Source organism: Melospiza georgiana, chromosome 18 (genome assembly GCF_028018845.1).
Source record: "Melospiza georgiana isolate bMelGeo1 chromosome 18, bMelGeo1.pri, whole genome shotgun sequence".
Taxonomy (NCBI): Eukaryota; Metazoa; Chordata; class Aves; order Passeriformes; family Passerellidae; genus Melospiza; species Melospiza georgiana.
Genome location: NC_080447.1, coordinates 6,506,435 through 6,522,344, shown reverse-complemented (window position 1 = coordinate 6,522,344; position 15,910 = coordinate 6,506,435). Strand labels below are relative to the sequence as shown.

General features: G+C 44.1%; 1 protein-coding gene across 16 annotated transcripts in view; it reads right to left on the bottom strand.

Moving 5' to 3' along the window:
* The window catches only part of FBRSL1 (fibrosin like 1), a 495,650-nt gene that overhangs the window by 286,404 nt on the left and 193,336 nt on the right, over positions 1 to 15,910 (bottom strand). The window lies entirely within an intron of this gene.

Here is a 15,910-nt window from a genome sequence, read left to right as displayed (position 1 = left end):
GGCAGTGAAAAAGGGCACAGAGCTCTACCCCCAATGATTAAAGACCATGCTGAAATCATAAACGTCTGTTTTCCAGAAAGTGTGGGGGGGAAGTCACCCAGTTGCCTCTGGTTTTAATGTTTGAAACAAAACAAACCATTTGGCTTTAAAAATGTACTTCTTTAAACCTGAAAAGACCCACGTATCAAAACAAGGTGGAATCAGCTAAACACATTACTTCTGATTTGTTTCCTTGAAAATCCAGCCTTAATGCATTCTAACAAAATTTATCTATCCCAAGCATACCTCATAATGAGATCAACTGGGAAAAATATCAAGCTTGTTTGTATATTTTATACTTGCTCTAACTTGGCAGTTTGGAGATTATGTATTCCCTAGGTCCCTCCTTAAATCGTTTCACACGCTACAATTTGATTTTCTTTGCTTGCCCTTTTCCACAATTTTTTTTGATACATTTTATTGAGTTCTGGCTCAGAGGGAAACGTTTCCTTTGAATTAAGGGTGCAATCATTTTTTCTCCCCTCTAAATAAGGACATATGGCGTAGAAAGCAATGTTATAGTTTGAGTATTTTATGATTGAAGTAGGGCTCATTTTTAAAAAAATGACAGTAGCATCAGGTTGGATTAGAGTAGTTTTTCTAATTGGGTGGTGCTGCTGTGGATACTGTGATGGGCTATCTTGGCCATAATTCATTTTAAACAGGACATGTCCGTTTTTACTTGCTGTGATGAAGCAGCAAACAGCAGCAGTGTTATGATACTGAAGGAAAATTGTCATTATTTTTTAAGTCATTCAGTTCCATGATGTTTCCAAGGTTAGTGTTTGCACAATTTCCTGCTATGCAGGCTATTGGTTCCCTAATCCTGGTTTACCAGTTTCTTTTGGCTAATTTATATCAATAGCCTGTGCTGCAGCCAAGCAGTCTGTAACACAGTGGTTTGTTTTTACCTCTCCCTGGGATGCAGAGAACTTGAATTGATGCTAGCAAAGGATTTCTGAGCTTAGACTGAGTCAGCTGCTAAAGCAAGGCAAACACAACAACTTCTCCTAGGAAAAAGTATTATCAGTGAAAAACCAAAATATTCAAAAGCCACTGATAATGTTGCTCATGTAGCTGAGAAACTAACTACTCACTAACAACCTAACTTTCCACCTTATGCTTGTAACCAGATCTGAGGGTCACCTTCCATTTCTAAGAGCAAATGAAACCCAAGCTCCTTTGGCCTGGGCAGCTGCCTTTGCAGTTTCTGGAAGAACTCCTGCCTGGTGCTGTGATTAGCCAGGGCCACATCCTGCAGTGAGCTCAGCTCCAGCTCTCTGGGAGACACTTGTGCAGACCAGGAGACACTTCTGACAGGGGAGGAACTCTGTCTGACCTCGTGGCTCTTGTGAGCAGCCATGCAAAGAGCGGGCCAGCACCCTGGAGGAGCCTCTCTCCAGTGCCCAGCACAGTATGGAGAGCAGGGCTGGCTTTTCTGCAGCTCTGGGAGTGCTGCAGTGATTTTTCACAGCTTTGGGCTGGCAGGTGGCCCCGGCTGCGGGGCAGAGCCGGCTCCGCTCAGAGCAGGAGCATCGCTGCCATGAGAGAGCTAATGCTTATTCTGGAAAAAAGCTGGTGCTTAAGCAGGCAAAACTGCTCGATTTTCCAGCTGCCATCAGGCCTGCATAGCAAACTGCACTCTGCATGCCCCCAGCCGCACTTGGCAGATGGCAGCAGACAGCTGGGAGAATCTGGGTTTGACATACGTCAGTGACAAACTGTGTCAGCCCAGACCTGCTCCGGTTACAGCCAGGCAGTGAGTGTGCCCGATGAGACTGGGACTGCCCGGGGGAAACAGCGTTCCCAGCCCTCCTAACTCCAACTGCCCTCCACAGCAGGGCATGCAGATGGCACCTAGGAGCCCTTGGGATGGCTGCACGAGCAGGGCAGGGCAGCAGAGGGGCATGGACTGGGTTTGTGTGGCAAAGTCTGGGTGGCAGGGTGTCTGATGGAGAAGCTGCCACCAGCTTCCCCCATGTCCCACGGAGACAATGCTGGCTCCAAGAGGGACCCAAAGCCAGGCCCATCAGCAATGGGGGCAGCACCTCTGGAACAACACAGTTCAGAAGGGGAAAAAGTTGCATCACAGCAGCATTTGCAGACAGAGAGGGGAGTGAAAATATGGGAGAGAAACAGCCCTGCAGACCCCAAATCTCTGAAGGAGGAGGAGCCCTAGGCAGCAGAGAAGTTGCCCTGCAGCCTGTGGTGAAGATCACAATGAGGTGACAGGTCTCAAGGAGTAGCATCCAATAAATAGCCCATGAAAGAACTGAAAGCTTCTGAGCCTCTCAGAGCTGAAAGCCTCCGTGCCTCTTGAAAATAAGATTTGTAGCTTCAAGTTTCACATAAAGATGATTTGGACCTGTGACTCTCGGTTATAAAATGCCATCCAATATGCATCAAATAGAAAATTGATTTGGCACGGGGTTTTTTTGGTAATGGGAAAGAAATGGATACACTGACGATGAGCTCAGAACTCTTAGAGCAGATGCATCAAGTGTTACCAATCTGGTGCAGTGGACCATAGCAAAAGGATCACTGTAAGGGAAGTAGCTCCAAGCAGGACAGGGGGATGATTGACTGAGCATCCACTTAGCAAGGAGAGAGCTGTGTTCAGCTGGAGCCAGCAGAATAAATTGGGCTGAGCTTACACAATGCTTTTAAACACCATGTAGGAGGCAATCAGAATTGACAGCTTTAGCATTGCTGCCATCTATGCATACAGATACCATCTATTAAAGGCTAATATCAACAGCTGTGATGTTCAAAGCAAAAGTAGATTTAATATACATATTAAATTGTCCAAAGCTGCAGGAGATGTTTCAAAATATATTAGGAAATTCCACCAAGAAAAGTATCTCTGTATATTACAGTAGTTCTCTTCTGGTAATGCTACTCCACAAAACTGAGGACTTTGACTTCAATGTGAAAGGTGATGATAACCTTCAAAAGTGATTTTAGTAAAAGAAGATCCCAAAAAGCAAAGTAAACTTATTACTAATTACGTCAGACAGGCAAAGCATTCAGTGCAGCTCAGCCTCAACCTTGGGAAGAAAACAGACATTCCCCAGCCTTCTGATAGCCAAAGAAAGATATTGGACAACATTTGCCAAGAACAAACTCCAGACCTGTGGCACAAGCAATAGAATGAGAGACCATGTGACACGTTTCAGCTGATCTTGGAATATCCACTGAGAAAATAGACAAAAGACAAGTATTGGAGACAGATTTCAGAAGAGCAACCAGACCTGGCTGGGTTGCTATAGGCACAGTGCTGTGATACCAGGCTCGAGCAGCAGAAGAAAAGAAAACCAGAACTGGAGTAAATTGACTCAAATTATTTCAACAAGGTTTTCTGGAAAATTATTATTCTTGAATAAGCTTGGTTTCATTTCTTCAATAATTTTGTCTGAAAAGGAAACTGGATAAACGTGATTCATTCAGGATTCTTGATGCACTCATACTACAAGGCATTCTGATAAAAGTGACTGCTATATAAATATCAATAAAGCTTATTTTAAGTGGAGACCAGATCAGCTGAGTTCTCAGAAAGCAATGTCAATAAATAAGCATTCATGTTTGCTACAGAAGGTAAAAGGATTTAAACAAGGTTTGAAGCTATTCAATAGTCACATCAATATCTGAGAAAAAACGTTATCAAAACCACTGCAGATAAAATTCATAGATGCCAATGATATCTTTTTAGAACAAATAAGGAAGAAGAGGGGAAGGAAGCAGCTTGAATTCTGTGGAGAAAATGAAAGGTATCCCAAAGCAGGGCTGCACTGTGGCAATGAGGAATGGGAGCAGCTCCTGCAGAGCAGAGGCTGGGAGGTGACACTGGATTGTGTGTCCTTATGGCCTTGTGCATAATGCTACACCCCAAAGGGAACGAATCCAGCCCCTCAGCAGGGCAAGAGAGGACACTTTCTCTGGGATACAGCATTGACAGGAATGATTTTGGAAGGTCTTCAGCCTCCCCAGTGCACCAAGGCACTGAACAGACAGCCCATGGTGGGTACAGCCTAACCCATGGCACAAACTTGGGGAGTTGTCCTGAGCTGGTCCAAGTCCTTCTTATGGGGATCACAGAGACCAACTGAACCATCATTAAAAAAGCAGAAATTGCCAGCAGCTCTCCAGGTGTGAGGCACTGCAGTTCTCTCCTTACCCAGAGCTGGGCACAAAGCTGCCCCCTGATGCTGCCCAACAGTGAAGCAGCCTGCAAAGCCCTTTGGGCTCTTGTCCACAATTGAAGGCAGAGACAGAAACACCCACATTCTTGCTCAACAATTCGCTCAAGCCCTCCAAGAGTCCCACGTGAAAAAGCTGTGCTTAGTACAGTTGGGTTTCAAATTCATTGCTAGGACTCTGAGGCACCACAATAACACAATTAAAACACCACCAGATGTGTGTCATATAATACATGTTAAAAAAAGAAAAGCCATACTGTGTGCGGATACAACAACAATTTGCTGTTCAAATTAATTCAGGAATCAGTACCATCCCTATAAACCCAATATATAAAACATATGCTACTGTAGGCATGCATAAATTGCATGCATTTTTATCCAGATAAAGCCACACGTGCAACTAATAAACCAGAGTGAAAAAAGAAAAGAAACAAAGTAAATAAATAAATGCAAAGGCTGCCTAGGGAATAATGAATTTTGCAGGAACTGCTGTCAAAGATGACAGTGCTGGTCCCTACCCCAGCAGGACAGTGCCAGCCTGGCCCTGGGAGCAGGCAGTTCCCACGGAGCAGAGATGGAGCCCACACCAGTTCTGCTGCCCAGCGCTGGGCTGAGCTTTAGCTGCAGTGGCACAGGTCACACCACAGCAGAGTCTCCCCCATGCCCAGGGCCTGGCTGGCACTGGGTGTTTGTAGTTGTTCCACAGACCAGCCCACTGCCACGTCCCTTTAGTGGCTCACAATCCCCTGAACCCAGAGCAAGGCTCCCAGCAGCTGGGGCAGCTGCTGGCATTGAAGGCAAGAAGAGAAGCAGCACTGCAGGGTGGAAGGAGTGGTGGCTGCCTGGCACAGGGGGAACTCAGCAGAGCAGAGACAATCCCCATCCACACCACCATGAGTATTTTATTCCAGTCCCTACCTTGTGCAAGCCAGACCTACAATTTGCCTTTATTACTAATTCAAACTGGACAAAGCCTCTCCCTGAACTCTGTCCAGGCCTTTGGGATCTGTCCTTGCCCTGAGGTCTCTGTCCCCCAGCCAGCTGTCCCTGGTCTCCCAGAGGCTCTGGAGAGCTGACCACAGCTGCTTCTGCTCAATGAGAGCATTTTCATCTAGCAGATGAACCAAGGCAACTCTGGCAAAAATCAGAGCAAACCTCACACCTCTGTAGGTCTGGATTGAAGCAGAGGCAACCCAAAACATCACTGCATATCTGGTTGTGATCCTCCATTGTGATCAGTCACAGCTTTGGGGTTGTCAAGGAAACTTTCAGTAAGGCCACGAGCTCCTTCACTACCAGGGCAAGTTTTCTGATTTGAGAAAAGTGTTGAAAGTACCAGAGCCAGCACAGCCAGCTCCTCAAGGAAACACAGAAGCAATTTCCCCTAACTGCCCAGGGGACATCCTGTTTGCTGCTTGACATCCTGAAGAAAACAAAAATCTCAGAATGATTAGAGGCTAAGCAACTAAGGTGAAACCCTTTGGTAATTTTCAGTCCTGAGTAACTAGAAAGGGGTGACAATTACTCCAGCTAATGACCACTGAACTTTGAGATTAATGTGCACAGCTGAGGAAGGGGAAGCAGCTCCTTAGGAGGCAGCTCTGGTGCCAGGCTGAGCCCAGAGCTCCTGAAATACCTGGTTGGTACTTGGCTGCCTTCAAGGGACACGGGGCACTTCCCAAACATGCAAGGAACTAAAGCCAGCACCAAAAGCTCAGTGTAGATGGACTGGGATCCTGCCCTACCTTCTTCCCACAGATTCCAGTAGTTTATGGTGCAGAAAACTCCTTGTTGTTGGCCCTGGCTGTACACTCATGGTGTGCAGCACAGGAGTGGCTTGGCAGGAGCTACACATTCCCTAAAACAGTGGGTTTTAACATTTCTCAGTCACAAAAGGACTGGCTGACACTCTGCAGCTTTGATACAGCCGAAAGGGCAAACTGCAGAGGTAGAACCAGGCAGACACTGAGGGTTATCCAGCTGGCCTGAAGTGCTCCCTGTGAGTTTAGACAGCCTCTCCTCGCTGATTCTGCAGAGAAAAATGAAATTGTTGCCTTCCAGAAAGGAGCCAGGCTGTGCTGGGGATGAGCTGGGTCCAGAGGAGGGGAAGCCTAAGGCAGGCTCAGAGAAATGAGAGCCATTGCACCTGCACTGTCTCACAGAGGGCACAAAGGCTTGCCAAAGCCCAAAATAAACAAGTCCACTAGTTCAACTAAAAGCCTGATTTGAAGCTGATTTAAAACATTGTAAATGCTTGTCAAGTTTTAAGCCAAACCTTCATTTTGTTCAGGTTAAATAAGTTATCAATCAGTTTAACCTGAGCTGGAAAGGCTTCTGAAATGAAATTAAAGTAACAGCCCAGTTAATTGAGCCTGCTGCAGTCCTTCCCATAAGGATGGTCTTAGCTTCAGGAAATGCTCATCTTCCTTGTCACATTTGGTGCAGAAAGGTATTTCAAACAGTAATAAGCATCTGCTTTCTCTACTTGTTCAGTGGGAAAGTCTAGAATTATATACACAGCACCTCAGAGGATGCTGTAATAGCAAGATGCATTTATTAATGATCCTACTAATGTTTCCTGAGAGCATCTCCAAATACTCTGCAAATACCCATCAAATTTAAATAGCAGGGATATGCAGTGGGTAATATTATCATCCCTTCTTGGAATGGATGAAAAGACCAGATGACTTTGGGAACATCAAGCAATGAACCTGGAATAAGGCTGGGACTACAGCTACAGAGAAAAACAGGATGGCTGAAAGCACTGCAGCTTTTAACAGCAACCATCTTGCATCTTAACCACAAGATCATTCTCCCTGGGTGACATGTAAGCAAATATTTCTTAAAATGAAAGCATAATGTTAATAGAGTAGAGATTGCTGAGAAAGCAAAAAAAAACAAAGGAATTGCTGCTTTCTTGGATACTACATGGAAATCCTACACCTCTACAGGAAATATTTTAGTAACAAGAGACACAGAGTTGCAGCATGAAAAAAGGAAGCCACCAGATAAGGCTTTGTGGAAAAGGGATAAAGGAGCATGGTCTTTGCTGCTGGGAAGATTTGGTGGGATTCAGGAGTGCTCGGAACCCATGGGTCAGTGAGGCTTTACTGTGGAACAAGGATCTGTGCCCAGGAGGCTTCCAAGTGCTTGGACACAGATCTGGGAAATGACCAAGGCCTGTCCCACCAGGGAACTTTGACAGCAGCACTGGGGCCCTGGACCAGGGGAACAAAACTGAAAGCTCAATCCAGAGAAGTCGGGAAAAGGACTTCTCTGAACTGTAACTCTTCCTGAAAGATCAACTTTGGGAGAAGGAAGAAATCCCAAAATAACAAAACTCATGAAGGCTCCATGGGTAGAGCTAAATAACCAGGTAATTATCCAGATTTTATGGCTCCTTTGTTGCTGCCTGCAGATGAGAAGAAAGAACAATAGAAGTAGCAAGCAGGGATGGCCAAAGCCTCTAAAATATTGATGCAGAAATTGAACATTTCTCCTGGAGATGTGAAACTGGTCTCACGTGGAGCTTTTGTGCTAATAGTTGTCTCAGTCAAGATGCAAATCCTTTATAACAATACACATCCAGATACCACTGCAGTGTAAATACCCTTGCTCAAAACACTTTGCATCTCACTGCTGCTCATGCTGTACCTGGCAGTTTCCTATTTAAAACAGGATTATGCTAAAGGAAACCATTAACAGAGGGCTAAAGGAAACAATCTTATTCACTGAACCAACACTGTTGTCTCAGCAAAACAAAGCAATTAACATCTGAGTTCACAGGAAAATATATTAGCACAACAGATGCATGTGCATGTATTTTGGCCCTTTGGTAAAATGTGCTGTTTTGGGGCCAGATGTTTCTGCTCATGCCAAAGAAGAATCCAGCTGCATCAAGCTGTGAATATTTCTTCTGATCTGTCAAAATCTGCTATGAACTAGAAGAGAAAAAAACAGCACTGAAGTTTGAAATAGAAGTCTGTTTTCCACTGGGGATTTTACCACCATCTGTATTTTAAAAGCTTTAGTACAACTTGACAGAGCCTGAAAAAGTTTGCAGCACAATAGGTAAAGCACATTGAAATACCATTCAAGTAAGGTTTCTGGTAGAGTTGAAACATATGGTAAAAGACTAGTTTTATGCATTTTTCCCCTTAAAAATCAATTTATACTTATTAGTTGGATTTACAACATGTTTAAATTGTAGGGCCTTTTTTGAAATGTGCTGCCATTATGAGCTGAACTCTCATTATTGAGATGATAGAGCAATATTGAATTACTGGGCAAACAAGGTCCTTTTTCAAAAACACCACAGCAATTGCTTTTCTCACGGTTTCTAAAACCAGGTGTTGTTTTTTCTTGCATTAATAGAATTACTATGGATTTGCACTGATGCAAGAGTAAAATCATATCATTTTACCAGAGCCATAAAAAAGGAGCCAAAATGGAAACAGAACAGCTAAGCAGAACACATGAAAGCAACTTGTAATGCCATTAAGTTCACAAACTACAACAGATTTGTCAAAACTTGGTGTTGTCCCTCCTAAAAATCATCCAGCCAGCAGGACCAGCATGTTCCCACCTCCCAGGTCACCTGTGCAAAAGCTGGAACTCATCTGACAGAAACCTCTGTTGTTTTATGCCCCTAAAGCACCTTCTTCTGCCCCAGGGACAGTGGCAGGAGCAGCCTCAATCAGTGATAAGTGGCTTTACCATGATTTTCTAGCAATTCCTAAAGCTGAGATTTTCTAACCACAGCTTAACTCCTACAGGCATTGAGATTCCAATCCCTCCTGGTCTACCCCCAAAATTTCAGCCTTATCAAAAAAAATTAAAGCTTCTGAAAGAGACAAACACACATGGTACAGTACAGATGAAGCAGAATGTAGCTGGGTATTTCTGAACTGAGCTCAGTTTTCCATTCTGCTCCTCTCAGCTCCCCACATTCATCTGCCAGCAGCCAGGCAGCTGTGCTGCCTTCCAGGTGTGCAGCACAGCTTTGCCACTGACAGGGTTATCTATTTTACAAAGAATTATGCTGGCAGTGAAAATCACAGTAGAATTGTTTTGAAAGAAGCAAGCCTCAGATGGACAATTTAGATTTCACAGAAGTTGAAAAAGGATTTGCAGGTTCAAATTATTAATCAACACCCTGCCAGGCAGGGGCCAAGAGCAATCTGCTGGCGCTGAGTTTTCTTGGACTTAGACTGTAAAATCTGGGTTTTAGATTGGCTCAGGGAGGAGAAGGATTTCTGTGCCTACAGCCCTTTGCTTCTGCAGTAGCCAGGCAATATGGATCCCTGGCTTTTAGGGGCAAATATGAGCTTAGGGATGGTGGGGTAAATTCTTCAAGGAAATTAGGGACTGGGAGGTTTTCTGAGCCAGAGGACACAGAGCACATGACAAGGTCACTTTGCTGTTGTTAAAATCATGTTCCAGCTGTAACAAGACAGCATAAACTGCCCCTAGGGTCACATGGGGCCTTTCCTTTGTTAGCAAGAAATGTGGGAAAAGCTGCCCAGAAAAAAGCAGGTGCTCATGGAGAGTCCAACCTTTTGCTGTAACATTTCAGCTCTCCCCTGTGCCAATCAGGATGGCGCAGGCTGCTCTGAAGGAGGAATTTAATTGTAATAAGCACCTAGCAGAGTGTAACAATGGTTAATCACAGAGAAGCACACAGTGGGTGCCTCCAGTCACATCAGGCTACCTTCAGCATCCTTTTGGCTCTACCTGTCAAGTTACACGCCTTCAAAATTCTTCAGGGCCAAACTTGAAATAAAAAGAAGGAGAAGAGATAGAGGGAAAAGGGGAATTAACCATTGTAAATAAAATGCTAACTAATGCTCTTCTGCAAAGAAAAATGTAAAGCAGGTAGAGAGGCAGTCCACCATTGGCTGCCTGCTTCTATGAACACCATCACCATCTCCTGGGGAACAGCCTGTGACAGCAGAGAGCAGCTCCTCTGCTCCCACATCTGAGGGCCCTGAGTGTGCAGGGCTGGATGTTTCAGCAGGACAAGGGCAGGGGAAGGTGAATGAACAGGACAGGGCACCCCAGCACGTGAGCCAGAGAGCACCTGGTCCAGCTCTCCTCTCTCCTGCACATCTCTATCACAAACAAGCACTGCAAGATGGAAATCGGGAGCTTGAGGCCAAAATCAAAACAGAAAAAAGAGGATATGCTCCCAGAGACCTCTGTTGAAAGCAGTGATTTATTTTTATTTTATGTTTACCTTAAATGTGTCTGAGAGGCTGTGCACAGAAGCATCACACCCCAGCTCCTGTTGCACTGCATTATGATGCTGCTTGTTTCCTCTTGCCAGCCACTCATCAAGGGTTACCACCAGCACAGCCCTCCCTTCTCTCACATCTAGTCAGAAGGCAAATTAGTTGCAGCCTGATGGGGGAGTGCTAAATTTTTCATTACAATCTTTCTCTGGAGGTTTGGTGTTTAATAATTTGTACTGTATAAAATTTCACATATGGGAAAACATGGCACCACACAGCCTCTCCAGATGCTGCTTTTTTTTCCTTGCTGCTAATCATGTGAGCCTCCCAGCTAAAGAAGTGGATTTAGGGCATAATTAAAGCTTTATACTTTAATAGTAATATGGGTAAAGCTCGATTTTATTTTTGAGAGGAACACAGCACATTTGTAAATTCCCATTTCACTGAGGATCAGTTTTCACACAGGCTCTGCACCAGGGCTGCTTTGTTGCTGATGTACCATGGAACACAAAGCAGGTGAGCAGCTCGTGGTGCTGTGAAAGGGGTGCACACACCCCTGCCCAGCCACTGCAGAGGCTCTTTAATTCCTTCTGATAATCCAAGAGCAGTGGTGGCTGTGCAAGGGACATCCCCAAGGAGCCTTCACATCACCTGCTCTGGTTTCCATCACACAGTTTGGCAGGGGAGTCTCTCAGATTGGTCACATGAACTTCCAGCTTCTGGAGGGTTTAGCTACAGCCCTAAGCAGAGCTGAAGTGATTTAAATTTGCTGCTGCTCTCCTGAAAGGCAGCACAGCACCCTCCTTCCCTCCCCACAGGGCTGGGAATGCTGAGCCCTCTCCCAGCTTCCCACCCTGCTTTCTCCCTTGTTTCTGATGAGAACAGCAACCTGGAGCATGCTTTTGGGATCAGCACAAGGTTCACATGCTGGCTGAGAGCCCTGAGAGCCTCACTGTGCAGGGGGACCCAAGCAGGGACAGACAGGAGGGACACTGGAAGGGAAGGAGAGGTGCTGGCAGAAAGGCAGGGGACATTCCTTGCACGGCTGAGACAGGAATAGTTGTGCCATCCTCAGCATTCTGAGCACTAATTTTAATTATTTGTTGAATTCTGGAGCATAATCCCCTTAAAAAAGGAAGCACCCCAGGGATTATACTCCCAGGATGGGAATTTGCTATTTTAAATCCTTTCCCTCTTCTCCTGAACATCCTCCTAAGTAAATTCAGAATATGCAGAGAGGAGTACAATGATCACCTTTCACAATATGGCTTTAATTCAATCCAAGTTCCTCCCATCTGCTCAAGAGACCTACACAGTGCCTTAAAATGAAGTCCTTTGGTGCTATCATGGATTTCTGATTTCCCAGAGGAAAACCAGGTGATAAAGAGCCAAAAAAAAAAAAATCATGGTAAAAATCTGCACTGTTCTTTGACAAACCTTGTGCTTCAACAGAAAGCAGAGATTCCAGCTTTACCATTAACCACCTCTGTGCCCCTCCAGGGTGGTTGAAAGCCAGGTTTTACTCCACCAATCTGAAGCAACACATATTAGGGTAAAGTAAAACTGTTACCATGGATAAGCATCTACTCAGCTCTCAGAGCCTGCAGTATGCTGGCAAATAAATCAAATGACCTAGAACTGAGAAATAATGACCTTGGAAGTGAGAGCTTATTTCTGTTTTTATCCATCTTTACTATCACAGCTTAAACTAAATCAAGCGTGCATTTTAAGATCTATAGTGTATCCTTCCAAATCTGTCTGAGAATGCTGAAGTCTTGAAACACTCTTTGTTGAAATGAAGAGCTTATTACAGGTCAGAATTTTCCTTGCCTTGTAACTGGTTCTGTGTGTTAAATCAGTACAACCAACCTCAGTGAACCTTCTTGGTGGCCATGAGACTTCCAACATAAAACTGTGGTAACGGAATTTAAATATAGGGAAGGTATGTAAGTATTTAAAAGTGGTTTTTACATGCCTCTGAGTTCGAGTGTCACTGACCAGTCTGGGTCCTGCTGGTGCAGGCTCTGAGCTCTGTTTTGCTGTGTTTGTCCCCACAGCTCCAGCTGTGAGAGGCAGAGCTCTGTACCTGCTCACAAAGTGACCTTGAGCAGCCTCACTCATCCCAATGCCCAACATCATCTCCATGGAATCCCTGGGCAGGAAAACACACATATGGAGAGATAATAGAGGGAAAGCCTCCATGTCAAAGAGCAGACTGGACTGCTGCCATCAGGGCTGTGACAGCAATCCCTAATTCTCCAGGACATCTGCTTATCCAGCAGAACACAAGCTGTCTGTCCAGCAGCCAGGGCAGCACAGTGCCTGGCAAACAGGCAGAGTCAAGTTCTACCCCAGCTCTGACATCAGGCACATTCATCTCCACTATCATCCTCCCTCCCTTTTTTTTTTTTTTTCCCCTTCCCTAAATAGAACCCAGTTCTACATAATGTCATTATGCTGAGCTTGTGAGGCTGGGTTTATCTGTGACTGCCAAAAGCACTGTAATCTTCAGCACCAAGTGTGATTGCTCTGTCATCGTGCATCTCTGCAGACAGCAGTGCTCAGGGTGTCCTCAGAGCGGGGAGAGGTCAAAGCACTGATGTGAAGCCTGGGAGGCCTGAGAGCTAAAGGACGAGTTGCAATATCAGTTCTTGCCAGAGGAAACTCGTCCATGTTCTGATTTGTCAGGAGAAGGATTTATATCAACTTATAGCAGATAAGGAACATGGGAAATAAATACCTAAGTCAGAACTTACTAATGGGTATTATTTCTCAGACAGTAGCAAGTTAATGCTATATAGCTAGGCAACAAAGCCATCCCATCCTTGATAAAGGCATAAACACATTAAAGGAATAATCCCTGTGTGACATGAGGTTACTTGTGCATTCATAAAATTTTCACTGCTTCTGCCAGCATTGCCTTTTAAAAATCACTGCTCCGTCCCAGCTTGATCAAACCCTGCAGCCCATGATCTGCCTCTCCTTCAATATGCACAAACATGCAGAGAATCCCATTATAAATCCCCTTTTTAAAGGAGAAATAGAAGCCTCTCACATCACAGACAAACCAGCAGCTTGACCTAATTTCAGTGGTTCCACATTATTTCCAGTATCAATTTATCTATCAGTTACATTCTGCCAGGAAACACCAGGGTCACACTTTGCTCCCCAGGCCCAGCTGCAGGGAAGGAAGAAACCTTCTGGCACAAGATCCAAACTAGAAATGCAAATTCCCATCATAAAATAGTTTAAGTAACTCTTTTCCATAACAGAATTAAGACCATAACTATCTTTCACTACAGAAACACATATTTAGCACATTAAGACCTCTTGAAGGGACAAGGTATTTTCTAAACTCCTGTGCAACTCAAAACCTGACCATTTACAAGGTTTAGGCTCTCTCCTCATTAGTTATTAGTTATAAAATATCAAATTGATTCATTAATGGCATGCACATTTAAAATAAACATCCTGTTTCCTCAGAAGTTCCAGAAAGCCACACAGGTAACAAGCCAAGATTCACACATCAGGATCTGAGTTGCCAGAGCTCTGCTAACATCACTGACTGGCTCAGTTCTAGAGGGACAGTAATGAAAAGAGAAGCCAAAACAAGCCCTCATCATCACTACAGAGAGGATTACATAGAAGAGTATTATTTTGAAGCACCTTTTTCTTCTCTAAGGATGATTAGGAAAAAATAAAAAAAGGGAAATTAACATTACATTGTCTGTATGTAAAATGGAGAGAGAGGAAAGGAGGCTATGGCTGAAAAATGCATTGCTATCTCCATCTGCAATCTTTCACCTCCCTGAAAATGATGATATCTTGGGGCAGAAGAGAAACTTCTGCTGAAATTTCACAGCAAATGGTTTTACAAGCTCCATGTTGCTCTACCAACCATTAGCAAATCACTTCAATGGGAAAATTTACCCCAACTTGTACAATTGCCTCATTTTAGGCAAACTCTGAATGATAGTGGTTTACTGAACAGAAAATGTAAGTGATCTAACATTGAATATGCCTCCCTCTTTCAATAAATAAACTGCTAAAAACAAAACACTGATGCCAGTTTTGTAAGATTTAATGAATATGCAGAGTGGTAAATTAATAGACTGTGCCCCAGAGCTGCTTGTTTTGAATTCTGCTGTTATAATAAAATTAGGTAAGTATCCAATGAAACCTCAGGACCCTGGGCTGGTGCCATCTAATTGAAGTTTAGAACTTTATTGGAGATTTCTTGCATCTTATATATTTGCTTTGTAGAGCTCAATAGCTGGTGGCCTTGGCTCTAACTTAATTACAAAGCAGAAAGGAAGGTTGTGTCAGCATGATAACATTTGGCTGGGCTGGAATGTCTGTTTCAGGCATATTTCACCTGCTCTCATCTTGATTTAAGTGGACTAATAGGTACTAATCACACGGAAGAAATGGGTTTTTAAAGTGAAGACAGGAAATTAAAGGGTCAGGTCCTGCATGGCTTTGGTCACAGTGAGAGCAGAGTGGGGGCACCAGTGCCCACTGAGCAGCTGGAGATGAGGACAGACAAGATTGTGAAGAGCCAGAGGGGCAACAATCCCCAGGTGGAGCCTTGTTTGAGCCTGGAGACATCCTGAAGGGGAGAAAACATCAGGTGTACACGGAGTGAAAGCAAAGGGGTAAAATGGCAGGTGAAAGTGGTGATTCCAGTCACCCACAGTCAATTCTCTCCAGGAGTGAAGGAGAACAGATTTCACCTGGCACCTGCTGCAAGGGGCAGGAGGGAGGGGTGGGAGGGTCTGAGGCAGTGCATACCCACAGCTTTCACATGCATTTTTCCACAGTATAATCTGGTGGAAAGAGTTGATTGGCAGATGCCAAGTAAAACACTTCAAAAAGATTTAAAAAGCCACAGGAAAGCAAGACTGTGTAACTTTCTAAAAGATAAGATGGAGCACGTTCACTATAAACAAACCCACCTCCACATCCCACATACACATGCAACTGTGTGGCAGTCCATTAACACTCAGTGTTCCACTGATTAAAAAGAAAATTTAATACATCTGTTGGAACACAGAGACGGAATAAATATCCTTATCACTCCATTTAGTGTAAATAATACTTAAGTGCAAGTCAAATATTAGCTATATTCAACACAGCATCATAACAAAACAGGCACTGCTAACATTATGGTCCCAAACTGTGTTACTTGTAATTAACATCTGACATATATCTGCTTTTGCAATCACCCATTACTGATTAAATGACAAGGCACAATGTCAGATGCATAATCTGATTGGTTAGTACTCAGTTACCAAGGTGTTACATTTGGAAATTGTCTGTGAATTGATTTCTTTTATTGAATTAATAAGTGTTATCATACTGTACAGAAGGCAAAATTGCTACTGAATGTGAGCGATAACATATAATTACAGAAAATCAAATCCTAATCTGCAGAGCCAAGCCAGG